The 16018-nt window shown below is 41.9% G+C and overlaps 2 long non-coding RNA genes across 2 annotated transcripts; both read left to right on the forward strand.

The window, feature by feature from the left end:
• On the forward strand, positions 4798-7302 carry LOC8076332. The gene is made up of 3 exons (XR_002453591.1): positions 4798-4812; positions 6613-6736; positions 6961-7302. It is a non-coding gene; the product is annotated as an uncharacterized LOC8076332 (long non-coding RNA).
• Positions 8525-9597, forward strand: LOC110435466. The gene is made up of 3 exons (XR_002453165.1): positions 8525-8646; positions 8835-9397; positions 9473-9597. It is a non-coding gene; the product is annotated as an uncharacterized LOC110435466 (long non-coding RNA).

The following is a 16018-nucleotide window of genomic DNA, read 5'->3' on the forward strand; positions in this document are numbered from 1 at the left end:
TACCAAGTCGACCCAGTCGTGAATCTGATTTGCTGGAAGTTCTTCGAGCCATCGACGGGCGGTGTCGGAGAGGAAGAGCGGTAGTTGTCTGATGATGGCTCGATCATCCCCTCGAGCGCCACCTAGCTGGCAGGCCAACCTAAAATCAGCCAACCATAGTTCTGGTTTGGTCTCTCCATTATATTTCGCGATGCTGGTCGGGGGTCGGAATGGACTGGGCAGGGGCGTGCTGCGGATCGCCCTGCTGAACACCCGTGGGCCCGGTGGCTCGGGGGCCATCCGGTCCTCGTCGCTGTCGTACCTCCCACCGCGATGCGCGCTGTAACCGCGCTCTTCCGCGTCTCCGTGCCGGCAGCGTCGATTTTCTTCGATGTCATGCCGTGCGTCGTGTCAACGCTGATTGTCGACGGGGAGAACAAGAGTGGCCTTTCTACCTCGAGGTGGAGGCTGTTGATGGACTGATACCTCTTTTTCATTTCGAGGCTGCTCGTCGTGGTTTTCAGTGGCAACTCCTCGCCGTCGAGAAGCAGAGCTTTCGGCCTGTTGAACTGCTGCCACCTGGAGCAATGTCTCTACCTCGTCTCGAATGCGTCGAGCCTGGGAGTTCGACGGCTCTGGCATGTTGCGCAACAGCATCGTCGCCGCCACTACGTTCTGGCCTGCTCGAGGGAAACGGCTGACAGGTTGCTCTGGCTCTGCGTCACCGACGATCTGTCGATGTACCTCTCGAGCGCGTCTGCGGACGCTTCCGCCCGGCGGGTAGGGCAGGTCTTGCTCAAGGATTTGCTCGAGCAGGACGAGGCGCTCGCGGTCTTCGTCGAGCTTCATCTTGAGCTCCCGCAGCTGTGCGAGCTGCGCGGTTCTGTCTTCCTGTGGAGGGGGGTCGACCTGTCCGTCGTTCCCAGGCGTCCTGGGGTCTTCTCGTGCCGCGGGGGCTCGACCGCCCGCAGCAGCATCCTGTGTCTCGTCGGTAGTTTCTACCGCCCCGTCGATGTGACAACATTCCCTCGTAGGGTCGTAGCTATCAATCTCGAAGTCGGAGTCTGGTTTGGCGGCGTAGAAACACCCACGTCCCTCCTCGAGCAATCGCTGTCTGAGGGAGGTGATCGTGTAACGTCCAGGGCCTAGACGACGGAGGCCCCGTACCCGGGAAGGGTCCGGCTGCTCGAACGCCGGCCGCCGCGCGTCAGAGCCGCGCGGGAGGACCATTGGTCTTTCTACGTACGTCTGGGCGTTTGGACATATCGCCCTGGCGAGCGACGCCGCGGCGTTGTCCAATCCGAATGGCAGCGCCGTTCTTGGAGCGAACAACCCGTGTGGAAGTAGCCTAGCAGCGGTGGGGGAGAACGCGCGAGACGCGTCCCCTCCCGTCGTTGTGCGGTGCTGAGCCGTCGCGCTTGGTGCCCCATCACACGGTGCTGCCGACCTGTGGCCCGCTTCCTGCCTTGCACGAGTTGTCGGTCGTGATGAGGCAGAGGGGCCGCGGTGATGCTGTCCGCGCCTCTTCTTAGGCGGGGAGGCGTGGTGGTGAGCACGTCTCGGGGCCCCCGATCGTGCTGGCGCAACGCGGGCTCCTCCTGGTCCTCTGACTGAGAGCAAAATCATGTCGTAGCCGGAGCCCGTAGACATGAACTCGAGACTCCCAAACCAAATAACCGTGGAGCGCGGAATCGGCGAGGCGAGAGTTGCCATCTAGAAAGGAGTGGGAAATCGATGAAAAACACGCAGAACCCCTACCTGGCGCGCCAACTGTCGGTGTTTTCCCCACGGGGGGTCACACCAACGAGTAAATTTGTATGCGTGCTCCCTTTCCCAGATGGTGATGCAAGAAGACACAGAGATTTATCCTGGTTCGGGCAAGAGAAGGCCCTACGTCCAGCGGGGGGGAGAGAGTTTGTATTATCTTGCACCGAAGTGCTTGTACAGGGGCGGATACAAGCGTGGTATGGTGTGTGTGTGTGTGTGTGTGCTACTGCGTATGAGCGTGGTCTTGTGTCGTGATCTCCCGGTTCTATTCCTGAGTCTCTCCTTTTATAGCTCCAAGGAGAGACCTAGGGTACATGCGTAGATGTTAGAGTAGGGGTCGATAGCCGCATGGAGCGCTGACCTACTCGAGGCTTCCGTACGACATGGCCTCGAGCCGTCCCATCTTGATAGCCCGGTGATGATTACGCGTGCTCCTGCGTTCTGCCCTGCACGCCGCCTCACGCTGGTTCTGAGGTCGCACGCTTGTACGGTATGGCGGCAGATCCGGCGGGGTAGTTGTGGTGTTGTCAGTCGACGCCCAACACGTCCCTAGGAAGGGTCCCTGTTCGGTCGACGGTCGGACGCCGTGTAATGTGCTGATATCTGGAGCGCTGACCTTGGAGGTCTCGAGGGGGTCCCGTTTAGACGTTTCATCCTTGTTTCCCGCGTCCTGACACGCCCTGGGTCGTTCGGTGGGAAGGCTATAAAAAAAACGATGGGACAGAAGCCTGTTCCCTATCACGCCTCCCGTGACCCGTGTGTTAGGTGGGGAAGCGTCAGGTGCATTAAATGCCCTGGCTCTCGTGCGCGCGTCAGGCGGCGGACAGTGTCCTTGCGCTCGACGCCTCTCGGTTCGCTCGAGCCCGCTTCCGTATTCGACGGCTGTTGTCGCTCGACCCCTTATCGATTCTCTCGACGCTATTTCCGTCTTCGAGGCTGCGGCCGTCGATGGCCGCGCGTGTGTGCGGACGGAGCATCGAATCGAGGAGCTAGTTTTATGTACGGATGGTCTCGTTATACGCATTGGTGAGGGTACCCCTTGTTGATACCCTCGACACAGATACATCAATCATGTGCACTAATGCAACAAATGATTTTATGAGATAAAGGCCAAATGTTATCGAAGGTGGGCATATTTAGTAACCATCTTCCTAAATGATTAGGGGGCTCTTTGAAAAATACCTGCCTTCGAAATCAATACAGAGGCGAAAGTTCTAAGGTTGCATCTTCGTAAATCACCGATTAACAAAGACGCCATTTTAGGACATTCATTATCGTAAATCAATTTTCAAGATGTCATGCAATCTCCAAAAATTGCTATTAACTGAGGCAGCGTTCTAAGATGACTGTCTCGATCTATAAAAATTTGGAACCAAAACATTGCAGTTGTTTTTTCACCGTTGGGCTGGACCAAACACACTATCTGCAGTATACATCAGAATCAGCCACTCATGACAAGCAGTGTTGGCCTTATCTTCTCGGCACTCATCTATTCTGTTGTGTTCCACTGGCCTCGTGCAAGCAGAGGATCCGGTAATTCCACAGTCCGACCCCGGCTCACACCGAGTTCGCGAGCTAGTGGCTAAATAAAGCACCCTGCGGCGGGCTTGTTTGGATCCAGTAGCACTAAAAATTAGTTAACTAGTAGTTAATAGTTGCAAATTTTACCAAGAGTTATTTGCACTAACTGCTAATAGATGGTTGGATCCATTATCTAAAAAATAGATGGTTGGATATTGAGTTGATGGTGCATATGAATCATTAGCACCTATATATTAGTAACTCCAAACCTGCTCATGCAACTAATAGTTAGCCGCCCTCCAACAAATAATTAGTAGGTCAATTGGCAAGTCATCTGTTTAGATCTATTAGTATTAATTTTAGCTGCTAATTTTTAGTGCTCATATATCCAAAAAGACCCATATCCTGGAGACCGATATCCTTTGCCTTATTACATTGGACGCCTGCATGCATGCTATAAATTAATACCGGGTCCATGCAGCTACATGAGACACACAAGAACCATGCATGTCCTCTCTGCTCTCCTCCTCATCACTGCCACCGCTGCCGGCATGGAATATATATATGACCGTGTTGTTGATCGGTACGACAATGCCAGGGAACCACGTCGATCTACACGTAGCATGGAATTTGAACAAGCTAATAATGGTGTCAAGTTGCCATGCTTTCGTTCGGCAGCAGCAGTTGTACCACGTCGATCAGGTGTGTTACTTAATTATATGTATGTATACACCTCAACACCTGTACCGTGCATTTTAGTACTAATAATAAGCATGTACGTACCACGGGCTTGCACTGTTGTCTCGTCCTGCTATAATTTTCTGAAATATTAAAATCTAAAACCGTCAAAAGAAAAATTAAAATTACTCTACAGTCTACACTCTGTTGTCTCATCCAATTTTAATTTGCACCCACAACCGGTCTCAAGCTCTGTGAGCGTGTGATCCGGATTATATCCGCATCTTCAACCTTGATTCACACGCCTCCCTCCTCACGACCATCCTCCGCTAAGCTAGCTACCCCCGATCCTCAGCCTTCCACCACCTGCAGCCCATAAATATCTGTCATATCATCAACACAAATATGATAATCACATGCATTATGTTAAGATAGGGTTACATGTATCATTTGTCTTATATTACCCCATTAGAATATATCTATTTATTTTGGATTAGATAGATAGATAGATAGATAGATAGATAGATAGATAGATAGATAGATAGATAGATAGATAGATAGATAGATAGATAGATAGATAGATAGATAGATAGATAGATAGATAGATAGATAGATAGATAGATAGATAGATTTAATTAATTAATGAACTATGCACTACAGAGGATCGATTAATTTGGTCCTGCTTCTATTTATATATAAGCTAGCTAGCTTTGCATTAGGACGGGACGGGGAGTACTCAGAGTACGACTACATATAATCTTGCCATGGCACTCGACCACACAAGAAGCAGCTGCACCGTGCACTCGACGACTATGTTGGTCGCTCTCCTGCTGGTCGTGTCCTCTCTCCTCTCTTCCACCTCTGCAGGTACCATCAATTAGTATAATCATGCATGTACCTAACTCCACTCATATATATACGTACTGGCGTACTGCTGTGCTGCGCTGCAACAATATGCATGATCCCCAGATTATTAATTAATTGATTAACGACAGGCTATATATATCTACCTACTAGAGCTGCGCTGCCTGCCCTGCAAGAATATATATAATATGATTCGCTGATGAGTTCATATATTGTCATTTGTGCGTGCTTATTACGTACGTGCGAATACATATAATATAACAAACTGAACTGATCTGTGCCGGTTGATTACATGGCATGTACCTGTACGTGTGCAGAGTGGGGTAGAGAGGAGTGCAACGTCGTGGATTATGACTGCATGAAGAAATGGTATTTGTGCCATGAATCATGCAGAGCCAAGGCAGCCTCGATGGGCAGCTGGAATTTCAGACCACGTTGCAAGGATCACCTGATTCTGCAGCCGATGGAGTGCTGCTGCACCGTACTGAATCCACGCCCTCCAAACTATATATAAATATATATATAAAAATAAATAATAAATAAAAGCGTCGCTACTGATAGATAGATACTACATGCGTGCATGTGTGCAATCAATATATATATGAATGTACCAGCCTGTGCCCATCCACCTGTCAGTGTACTCTAATTAACATGATGATGAAGAGGCATTTAGTTGTCATATCAATTTCAACAAATGATGCTTAAAAATAGTTGGACCTGATGTTTTTCAATTCGAAACTTCGTTCGCTCTGAACAAGTAGTCTACACTAATTAAAGATACCACCATCATTATTCTATATATCTCTACTATAATTGAAATCTTCTTCAAGTCACCTCCCTACTTCAAAATCAACGGCTAAGAATACACGCCCAACGAATCGGACGTCTCAGATTAAGATGTTAGAAGCCGCTTCCAACTCTCCTCTCTCACGCGCGCGCGAGCCCGCGCCTTCAGAAGCCACGTCGCGGGTTCGAGCCCAGACACCTGCAATTGCATTTTTTCGTCATTTTTCCTCCCGACCTGGAAGCGCCGCCGCCAGGACGCCCCGGCCTGCGAGGGCCGCCGACAGGACACCCCGGCCCACGAGCGCCGCCGCCAGGATGCCCCGTCCACTACAAGAAATAGTGCTTTACATGACGTTTTCTTATGACCTTCTTAAAAATCATCACAAAATTACACTAGTCATTCTTAGGGTGATACAACTATGACAAGCTAACCGTCACAGAGTGTTGTGGCACTTTACTTGTGTATTCGTGACAAATGGCTGATTTGGTCGCAATTAAATCATCCAACGTGTTAACTACTCCCTCCATCCCAAATTGTAAGTCATTCCAAGAATCTTAGAGAGTCAAAACATTTTCACGTTTGACCAAAATTATAGAGAAAAATACTAAGATTTGTAACGTAAAGTGAGTATACTATGAAAATATAATTAAGAAAGAATCTAATAATAATTAGTTAGTACCATAATAATAATTATTTTATAATATAAATTTGGTTAAATTTAGAAAAATTTAACTCTACAAAATTTTTGGAATGACTTCCAATTTGGGACTCTCGGTTAAGAAGTTGAGACCCGTCTCTCGGTTAAGAAGTTGAGCTGAAACATCTCATTTTGGAATGTATAATCTGCACTATAAGCATCTCATTTTTTAGTAGGCATCTGCATAGGTTCATAAGGTCTTGTAAATGCGACAAAGCAGATGCCTAGACCTTATGAACATCTGCATTTAGTGGTGGGAAGGAACGGCTTGACGAAGTTGCCTACTAATATTTACTGAGGCTCTTGCTCGTATTTGCAGGATTGCGGCATCTGATCCATGTGAACTTTGCTTTATGAGAGGAGCTGATTAGACAATGCAACCAGGATAGTTGCAGTTTTTTTGTCCAAGCTGTAAGAAGTTTCATGTCCAGTTTCTGTATGAGGTGACCTCCCTACTCTGAATTTGATCTCTTGTCATGCAAGTATCTCTTGTACGAGAGGTGGCCTCCCTATTCAACATAGTCAAATCACTGTGCTCTTGATTCCAATACTCCAGATTAGCCATTTAATTTGAAAACAGTGAACAAACATGATTATCTTGTATAATGTTGCTCCTATGTTTCTTTCAAAGAAATATTTCATGTACTTGTAATCTTGTTAAATGCAGTCCAAGTTTGAAGTGGATAAAACCTCAATCCATGTGAAAAAAGCATGTGTGGCTATGCTGAAGAATGTTGTTCGCCAACGGCGCTATAAGTTAAAGAAGATGTATTTTGGTCCTCTTCCACTACATCAAGTGCCCAAGAAATGTGTTGATATTTGTTTGAAATGTGTTGAGACTTGTAATGGTGATGGCATTGACATGTGTAAGTCTTGCCATTTTCTCAGTAACTGATACCCTATATTCTGGAGATGGGATTAACATGTAATGAAGATGGCATTGATCATCTGTACCTGATCTTTTGTTTTCTAAACCTTTTCTGTGATGAAAATAGGTTGTGATCTGTGACGATCTTCATGTGATGTTGATTCAAATTTGAATTTAAGTCGTATTTGAACAAAAAATTTGGGCCTATAGCTGACGTGGACCAAATCCATGACGTTTTAGATCATCACAATACCCTTTTGCTATGGTTCCAGAACATGCAATCCATGACGGAAATAAATATGAATCCGCGACGGCTCAATTCGGTGCAACAAATGTATGACGTGAGATACATGACGGATTTCTTGTACGTCATGGATAGTTGACTGTGACGTATTTTTGGCAATCTGTGACCAAATCCATCGTCATGTAAAGCACCAATTCTTGTAGTGGTCCCGCGAGTGCTGCAGCCAGGTGCGCGCTGCCAGGAACCCCTAGCCGTAGCCAGGTGCGCGCTGCCAGGGGCTCGCGGTCGGGACACGCCGAGGCGCGCGGCTAGGGGCTCGCGGCCGGGGCTCGCCGGGGCGTGCGGCCAGAGGCTCACCAGTGCGTGCAGCCAGAGGCTCCCGGTTGGGGCGCGCGGCCATGGGCTCGCGGCTGGGGCTTGCCGGGGCACGCGGCCAGAGGCTCGCCGTCATGTTCGCTTCGAGTACTACTCTCTACGAGGCCACGTCAAAGGCGTCGCAGGGCGGGGACGCCGTAAGGCCGGTGAGGCCGTGCGGCCGGGGGCGCGGGCTGCTACCCGCAAGGCGAGGACGCGCAGGCCAGTGGCAGCATAGGACACGGCGGTGGAGGGCCTGGCCCTGGCGTCGGATTAGATCCTGGCCAACACGAGGGCCAAGCAGATGGCAGTGCTAGCAATAATACAGTGCTAGCCACTGAGCTTGGGCAGCTCAGGGAGAAGATATCCACGTTAGGCCTTGTTTGGATGTTGTCGTATTCACCTCAATCCATGTGTGTTGGTGTGGATTGGAGTGGAATTTAGTTCAAATTCCACTCTAATCCACCTCAACACATGTGGATTTATGTGAATCCGACTACATCCAAACAAGGCCTTAGGTGTGTACTCACTTATCTGATTCCAGCTCCGCTTCGTGTTGTTCTGCTGCATCAATGATGGAAATTCACTGGCACTTTGATCTGAGATCCCTCCACTGTACCTTCCTCCATTAGTTTTGTTTTAGTCCATTATGTAATATAGTAGTGTTATTTCAGCCTATTCTGTAATTTAGTGTTGTAGGTAGTTTTTTCATTCTCTAGGATCACACATGGACACTCTTATATTTGCTTCCATCCTTTGTTGCAGAAACCAAATAATTATGTTTTATGGAAATTCTTAGATGGATTGTGCAGAATTATGGAAAGGAAAAGAAAGAACAACAGGAGGATGGCAGATCAAAGCAAGCATCCAGTGAGAAAGCACAATTTGTAAGCCAAATTTCTATTATGTTGCTTCCCTTTTTGTAGCAACAAAGGTCAGCACTTATCTAGAATGTTTAAGCACTGCAGGTTGCAAAGTTAATAGAATTTTTTAATGTTGTCCCTACCGAATTGCTGAATTCCATCTATTTATTTTTCATACACTATATGATGGAATTGTCTGATTCATGATTCAGAGTATTTGCTGGGAACAAGCAGTACCTGTCATTTTCATGTTCTCTGGGATGTGAACAAATTTGCAACTCATAGTGGTTAAAAAATTTAAGCAAGTTGCAGGTAATTTTCAGCAGCTGTGATCCCCTTAATTTTTAGATGAGTTAACTTGTTAATTTCTTTTGAAGTATCTCTGAGTGAGAGTGCAATTACTGTGCACTAAATGATGCTACCTGGATGCCAATTAATATGATGACTTAAATTTTCATTCTCAAGTGTGGCTTTACTTTTTTCATTTAAGAGTGACTTAAATTTGGCATGACTATGTTTTCTCAATCTGGTTGTGGTTCACTCGCAACCATGATTCTTCTTGAACTTGATATGTATATGAACAGGTATGTTAATCTAAACAATTCATATTGAGTTGTTACTTCACTGTGCTTAGGAGTTAGTTGGAACTGAACACAGTATTATGTGATTTAATGGTTTAGTTGGTAGCTATCTACTTCTAGAATTGGTGTGAGATGGAAGATGAAGAAGCTAGAGAAGTGATGGAACCTCTGCCACTAGCGAGTTTCAGGCAAAGGTAATTGGCTTGGATTGTTCTTGACTCTCAAAACACATGAGATTGTGCTGACTGTATATTGGCATGCAATTAAAGAACACACAAGATTTTGGCCAAACAATGAGCAAGTACCAAATATATAAGCAATGCAGCCTTTTGGAGCAAGTACCAAACATACAAGCTTGGAGCCTATTGGAGATAAAATTTGGTAAAAGGTAAGATGAAGCACTGAAAGATAAATCTGGTAGTAAATTTTCTTTATCTGCTAGGATGAGGCTTCGAGAACCGCGGGGATAGAATTAACTTTGGACTTAATATGGTCCACAACTTTAGATTTTTTTTCTTTATTAAATAGTGAAATAAAATACCTTCCTGTTCTACTCTTTCAGTTGTTTGTTTTTATGTGAATTTTTTAAATACATTTCATCTATGTTTTATTACTAATACATGTTGTGACACATTGGCTTAAAATCTGCTTCTTCGGGACTGCATATGTCATCTTTTGGTTGTTTGATTTGCACTATTACGTGTTGTCATAGCATTAGCACAGGTAGTATACTTTCTGCATACTCCGTATTTTTATTTGGGGTGTTACTTTTTATCTGCTTCCAATATGATAATATACCAAATATGACATAATTTACTACCAATCTGGAATTATATGTTGAGATATACTCCTTTTTCATCCTTGATGTGATGTTGGTTTTTGGTCCAGCTCATTGTCATCATTAGTCTGTCCATTGTTAAAATTGTGGTAAAATTCCTTTTTGTTCATCTGCTGCAGCCTAAAATTGACTCCTTTTCAACAGGTAGAGCTGGGTATTGTCAAAGCTGCATACGAAAGCCTTAAAGATAACTTGTATTGGACTAAGGTGCTTTACTGCTTTGTTTGTCATGTAAGCACAGAACTATTTTATTTACAAAGTACTGACATGTAGATTATTCTAATATTCATCATGTTCAAGACGTGATCCTTTTGTATCGGTCACTGATTGAAGCTAAAATTACAGGTTGATTAATTTTCTTTTTGATTTATTTTGGATGGTTTGGTTTATTCTTCAAATTAGAGATAAAATTATGTTTTGCTTATTGTTTTTCTATAACAGTATTATTGTAGACTCATATATTTTAGTGTGACAAAAATATTTGGTTATACAATATTGAATCTTAATGAGTTTTGTTTAATGTTTCACCGTAGCGTTAGCACGGGCATTATACTATATTAACTAGCACGCAAAACAGAAGCCACCTGGCACCCGGCCGTGTGAAGAAGACTTCATTGCTTAGGCTACTTGCTTCGTCGTCCTCATGGTCGTGTCTTGCTTGCGCCCTGATGACAGCAACCTATGCCGGCCGGTACACTTGGAACAAAGTGTTAACAACCAAAATTGTCCATTTTGTGAAGTTGTCAAAATGTGGAACTGACTCCAGCATTGCGTTCCTCTTGTCGAGACGATCAAAAAACATATATGAAACGTCTAATTCGGAATCCGGATGAAGAAGTTACGCCCTCGAGAAGATGCTCCGTTGTTGGAAGTTCCGACCTGAGTCGGGAGTTCTGACTCACGTAGAGAGTTTTAGCTCACGTCGGAAGTTCTGACACGACTTCTGGTAGACCTGACTTACGTCGGGAGTTCTAACAAACGTCGGAAGTTCCAACCCGACTTCCAACTCGACTTCCGGCATACCTGATAACTGTTTGGATCTAAACTTCGGGATTCCAATCGAACTTTACCAAACTCGTGGGAAACTTGGAAAATAAGATTTTGAGAGGTTTTCTACTGGGATAAGACCACCCTCTCTCTCTCTCTCTCTCTCTCTCTCTCTCTATATATATATATATATATATATATATATATATATCATGACCGATTGAATCCCATCCAACTCAATCGATCAAACACAACGGCAAATGCCAACATATCTTCTTCGATCTATGCCCTAATCCTAATCTCTTGTTCTACCTGCTGTTCGACAATTCTCCTGGCGAGATTGTCGGCGATCCTAGGCGGCCTTGCTGGTCCTAGGATCCCCTACGTGCTTCCTCCTGACGGAATCCTTCCGGAGGTGGTTCTAGGGTTTTCTGTGGTCTTCAACGAGCTCTACACCGGCTTATCGATCTTTAGATCGACACTACGTGAAAAAAGCACTAAGAGAACGCCACCTCCTTTCACTGTAGGGGCGGCTGGCTTTGGAGCCGCCCTTACAGTGACTCGGGCGGGCCCCAACTGGTCACCCGCCCTTACAGTGGCCACTGTAAGGGCGGCTAGTGTTATCAGCCGCCCTTACAGTGGTAGGTCACAGTAAGGGCGGCTAAATCACCGACCGCCCTTACAGTGGATTAGTGTAGGGGCGACTCAATCACCAGCCGCTCCTACAGTGGTTTTAGACAAAATTGGTCAAATAAGACGCTAAAAGATCTCAAATGAAAAACTTTTGAATACTAAGGTTGTATAACTCATCAAGATCTACATTTATTACATAGTTTATTTTTGTATTTGATATAATGTTAGTAAACACTAGTCATATGGTGGCTCAATCCCTAGCTACACTTTCTTAACACTTTGTCAAATGCAAAAATATCCTATGTATAAAATGTAGATCTTAATGAGTGGATCAATCTTGGTATTCATGACTTTTCGAGTTGAGACCATCTAGGGTTTCGGAAACTAGCATGTAGGTGTGAAAATTTCAAAATTCGAAATTCGAGTGGTTCAAACTTTGTCAAATAAAAAGTTGACAATTATACCAAATGTAGATCTTGATGATTTTGATATTCTTTGTATTCATTACTTTTGTAGTTGAGACCATCTAGGGTTTAGTCAAAGTGTATTTTTGTTAAAATCCACGATTTGACTTGGTCAAACTTGGTCAAATGAGGCACTAAATGACATCAAATGAAAAAGTTTTGAATACAAAGGTGTTATAACTCATCAAGATCTACATTTCATACGTAGTTCATATTACCATTTAGAAAAGTTTTAGTAAACTCTAGTCATATGTTTGAAAAATCCAAGATGTGACTTGGTCAAACTTGGTCAAATAAGGCACTAAATGACCTCAATTGAAAAGCTTTTGAATACAAGGGTGTTAGAACTTATCAAGATCTATATTTAATACATAGCTAATTTTTGCATTTGAGAAAGTGTTAGTAAACACTAGACACAAAGTCTTGAATCTCACATAGACTTTATGAAACTATATGTGAGACTTGTGGATTTACAACTACACTTTCTTAACACTTTGTCAAATGTAAAAATGTCTTATGTATAAAATCTAGATCTTAATGAGTGGGCCAATCTTGGTATTCATGACTTTTCGAGTTGAGACCATCTAGGGTTCCGAAAACTAGCATGTATGGGATGACAACCGTGGACCTTAACAATAGTGGGTTCAAAGACGAACCATTCGTCCTTGCTGCAGACGTGAGTCAGGTGTTCTATGTCAAAGATATGTCTACGAAACCAAAGAGAGGAAAAAATGATGACCACTCAATCATCAATGAGCCAAAGCGCCACATTGTCCTTTCTAGGAAAAGAAACATTGTCGGAATTGAGGACAAGTCAGACATGTCAGGCGATTACGAAAGGGATGATCGAATTCCACCCTTCATAGTCAACAAAGACCCAAGCATTCTCTTAAACAATGAGGATACTCCATGGTTACGGCAGGATCATAACCAAGGGTCATACGTCAAGAAGTTCACTGTTGTGTCGGCTTAACATAAAGTCATGTTTAATAGTATGTGTTGTAAAATGTACGAATTCTGAGAATTGTATGAAACTATATTTTAGAAAATGTAGAACTTGATGAGTGTATCAAACTTTGTATTCATGACTTTTCCATTTGGGACCATCTAGGGTTCGGTCAAAGGGTGTTTTTGTAAAAACCAATGCTTTGACTTTGGTCAAACTTGATCAAATGGCCCATTTGATGACTTCAAATGAAAACATTTTAAATATAAAGTTGTTAGAGATCATCAAGATGTACATTTTATATATTGTCCATTTTTCCATTTGGATAATTTTGAGTCAATCCTAATCACATTTCTATAAAATCCAAGACGGGTTTTGGTCAAACTTGGTTAAATGACAAACTAAATTACTTAAAATAAAAAAATTTTGAATACTAAGTTGTTAGATATTATCAAGATCTAAACTTTTTATATACACAAATTTTCCATTTGAGAAAGTTTAAGTTAACAATACCCACCAATTCTTGAAACTCACACAAACTATATGAAACTATATGTGTCAATTGTGGATTTTCAACTACACCTTCCCAAAACTTTGTCAAATGCAAAAATGGTCTATATATGAAATGTAGATTTTGATGAGTGGAACAATATTGGTATTCATGACTTTTCCATTCGAGACCATCTAGGGTTCCGAAACCGCTGCGTGGCTATGAATTCTCTGAAAATTAAAAATTCAATGGTTCAAACTTTTCCAAATGAAAAGTTGACCATTAGGGAAAATGTAGAACTTGATGAGTGTATCAAACTTTGTATTCATGACTTTTCCATTTGGGACCATCTAGGGTTCGGTCAAAGGGTGTTTTTGTAAAAACCAATGCTTTGACTTTGGTCAAACTTGATCAAATGGCCCATTTGATGACTTCAAATGAAAAAAATTTGAATACAAAGTTGTTAGAGATCATCAAGATCTACATTTTATATATTGTCTATTTTTCCATTTGGATAATTTTGAGCCAATCCTAATCACATTTCTATAAAATCCAAGATGGGTTTTGGTCAAACTTGGTCAAATGACAAACTAAATTACTTAAAATGAAAAAATTTTGAATACCAAGTTATTAGATATCATCAAGATCTAAACTTTTTATATACACAACTTTTCCATTTGAGAAAGTTTAAGTTAACAATACCCACCAATTCTTGAAACTCACACAAACTATATGAAACTATATGTGTCAATTGTGGATTTTCAACTACACCTTCCCAAAACTTTGTCAAATCCAAAAATGGTCTATATATGAAATGTAGATTTTGATGAGTGGAACAATATTGGTATTCATGACTTTTTCATTCAAGACCATCTAGGGTTCCGAAACTGCTGCGTGGCTATGAATTCTCTGAAAATTAAAAATTCAATGGTCAAACTTTTCCAAATGAAAAGTTGACCAATAGAGAAAATGTAGAACTTGATGAGTGTAACAAACTTTGTATTTATGACTTTTCCATTTGAGACCATCTAGGGTTCGGTCAAAGAGTGTTTTTGTAAAAACCAATGCTTTGACTTTGGTCAAACTTGATCAAATGGCCCATTTGATGACTTCAAATGAAAAAATTTTGAATACAAAGTTGTTAGAGATCATCAAGATCTACATTTTATATATTGTCCATTTTTTCATTTGGATAATTTTGAGCCAATCCTAATCACATTTCTATAAAATCCAAGACGGGTTTTGGTCAAATGACAAACTAAATTACTTAAAATGAAAAAATTTTGAATACCAAGTTGTTAGATATCATCAAGATCGAAACACTTTTCTATCTTGACAAGTTTCGTGATTTTCGGACTTCATATGAATTTTATATAATTTAAAAACACTTTTCTAACAAGTCGCTCGTCATATTACGTAAAGAAGATGCGTAAAATTTGATGCAAGTTTGTGGATAGAGACTGAATATACACAAAATAACATGAATAATATTTTTTGAAACACTATATTGCATTATTCCATGCACCTGCAGTTTAAATTTGAAATATAACATTTTACATTTGAGCCTATAGATTGTACGGGAATTTGATGACAAAAAATGGTAATCAGTTATATACAAATCCACTACACCACAACACTAAAATAGCATCAGACCTCTGTTGCAAAAGATAAAAATTAGCGTTGAACAAATTGTTGCTAAAGGTGCCTCTCGGATCATCTGTTGCTAAATTTTAATACATCGATGGATCGTCCGTTGCTATAAGTATTTTACTTTTGTGTTGCATCATCCGTTGCTAGATATAAGTAACTGAGTTGGATCGTCCATCGCTATATATGAATTCAATGATTTTCATGTGAACAGGTTTTATCAACAAAGCGCCTTCTATATTAACTTCATATGAACAAGCATTATTTTTCTTTTTAATTTCTCTCTAAAACTTGTAACTAGTTTTTCTTCCTCATACTAACTTCAAATTTGACGATACTTTTTTCTACAATTTTCTAAAATCATTCTCTATTAATTTATTGTGTTCGAATAGCTATTATTTTGGTCAAATTTCGAATTTCAAAAAATGACAACTTCAAACAATATTTTAAAACACTAAATGATTTAAGTGAAAAATTCATGAACATAAAAGATGTTGAACTTTTCAAGATCTACAATTTTTATTTTGTTCATTATTTCATCCGATAAAGTGGTAATAATACTGTTCATAAATAGACATATCTCTCATATAGTTTCATAAACTATGAGAAATTTATATTTTGTCAACGTTGATACTACTATTTTGTCCGATGAAGAAATAATCAAAATAAAAATTGTAGACCTATATGAGTTGTACAACTTTGTTGGTGATGAGTTTTTTTAGCCGGAATCATTTGCTATTTCTAAATCTTGTTTGAACTTGTTACTTTTTGAAATTCAAAATTTAAATACAAAGTCCGATGGAGAAATGA

The sequence above is a fragment of the Sorghum bicolor genome, chromosome 5 (assembly GCF_000003195.3).
Source record: "Sorghum bicolor cultivar BTx623 chromosome 5, Sorghum_bicolor_NCBIv3, whole genome shotgun sequence".
Classification (NCBI taxonomy): Eukaryota; Viridiplantae; Streptophyta; class Magnoliopsida; order Poales; family Poaceae; genus Sorghum; species Sorghum bicolor.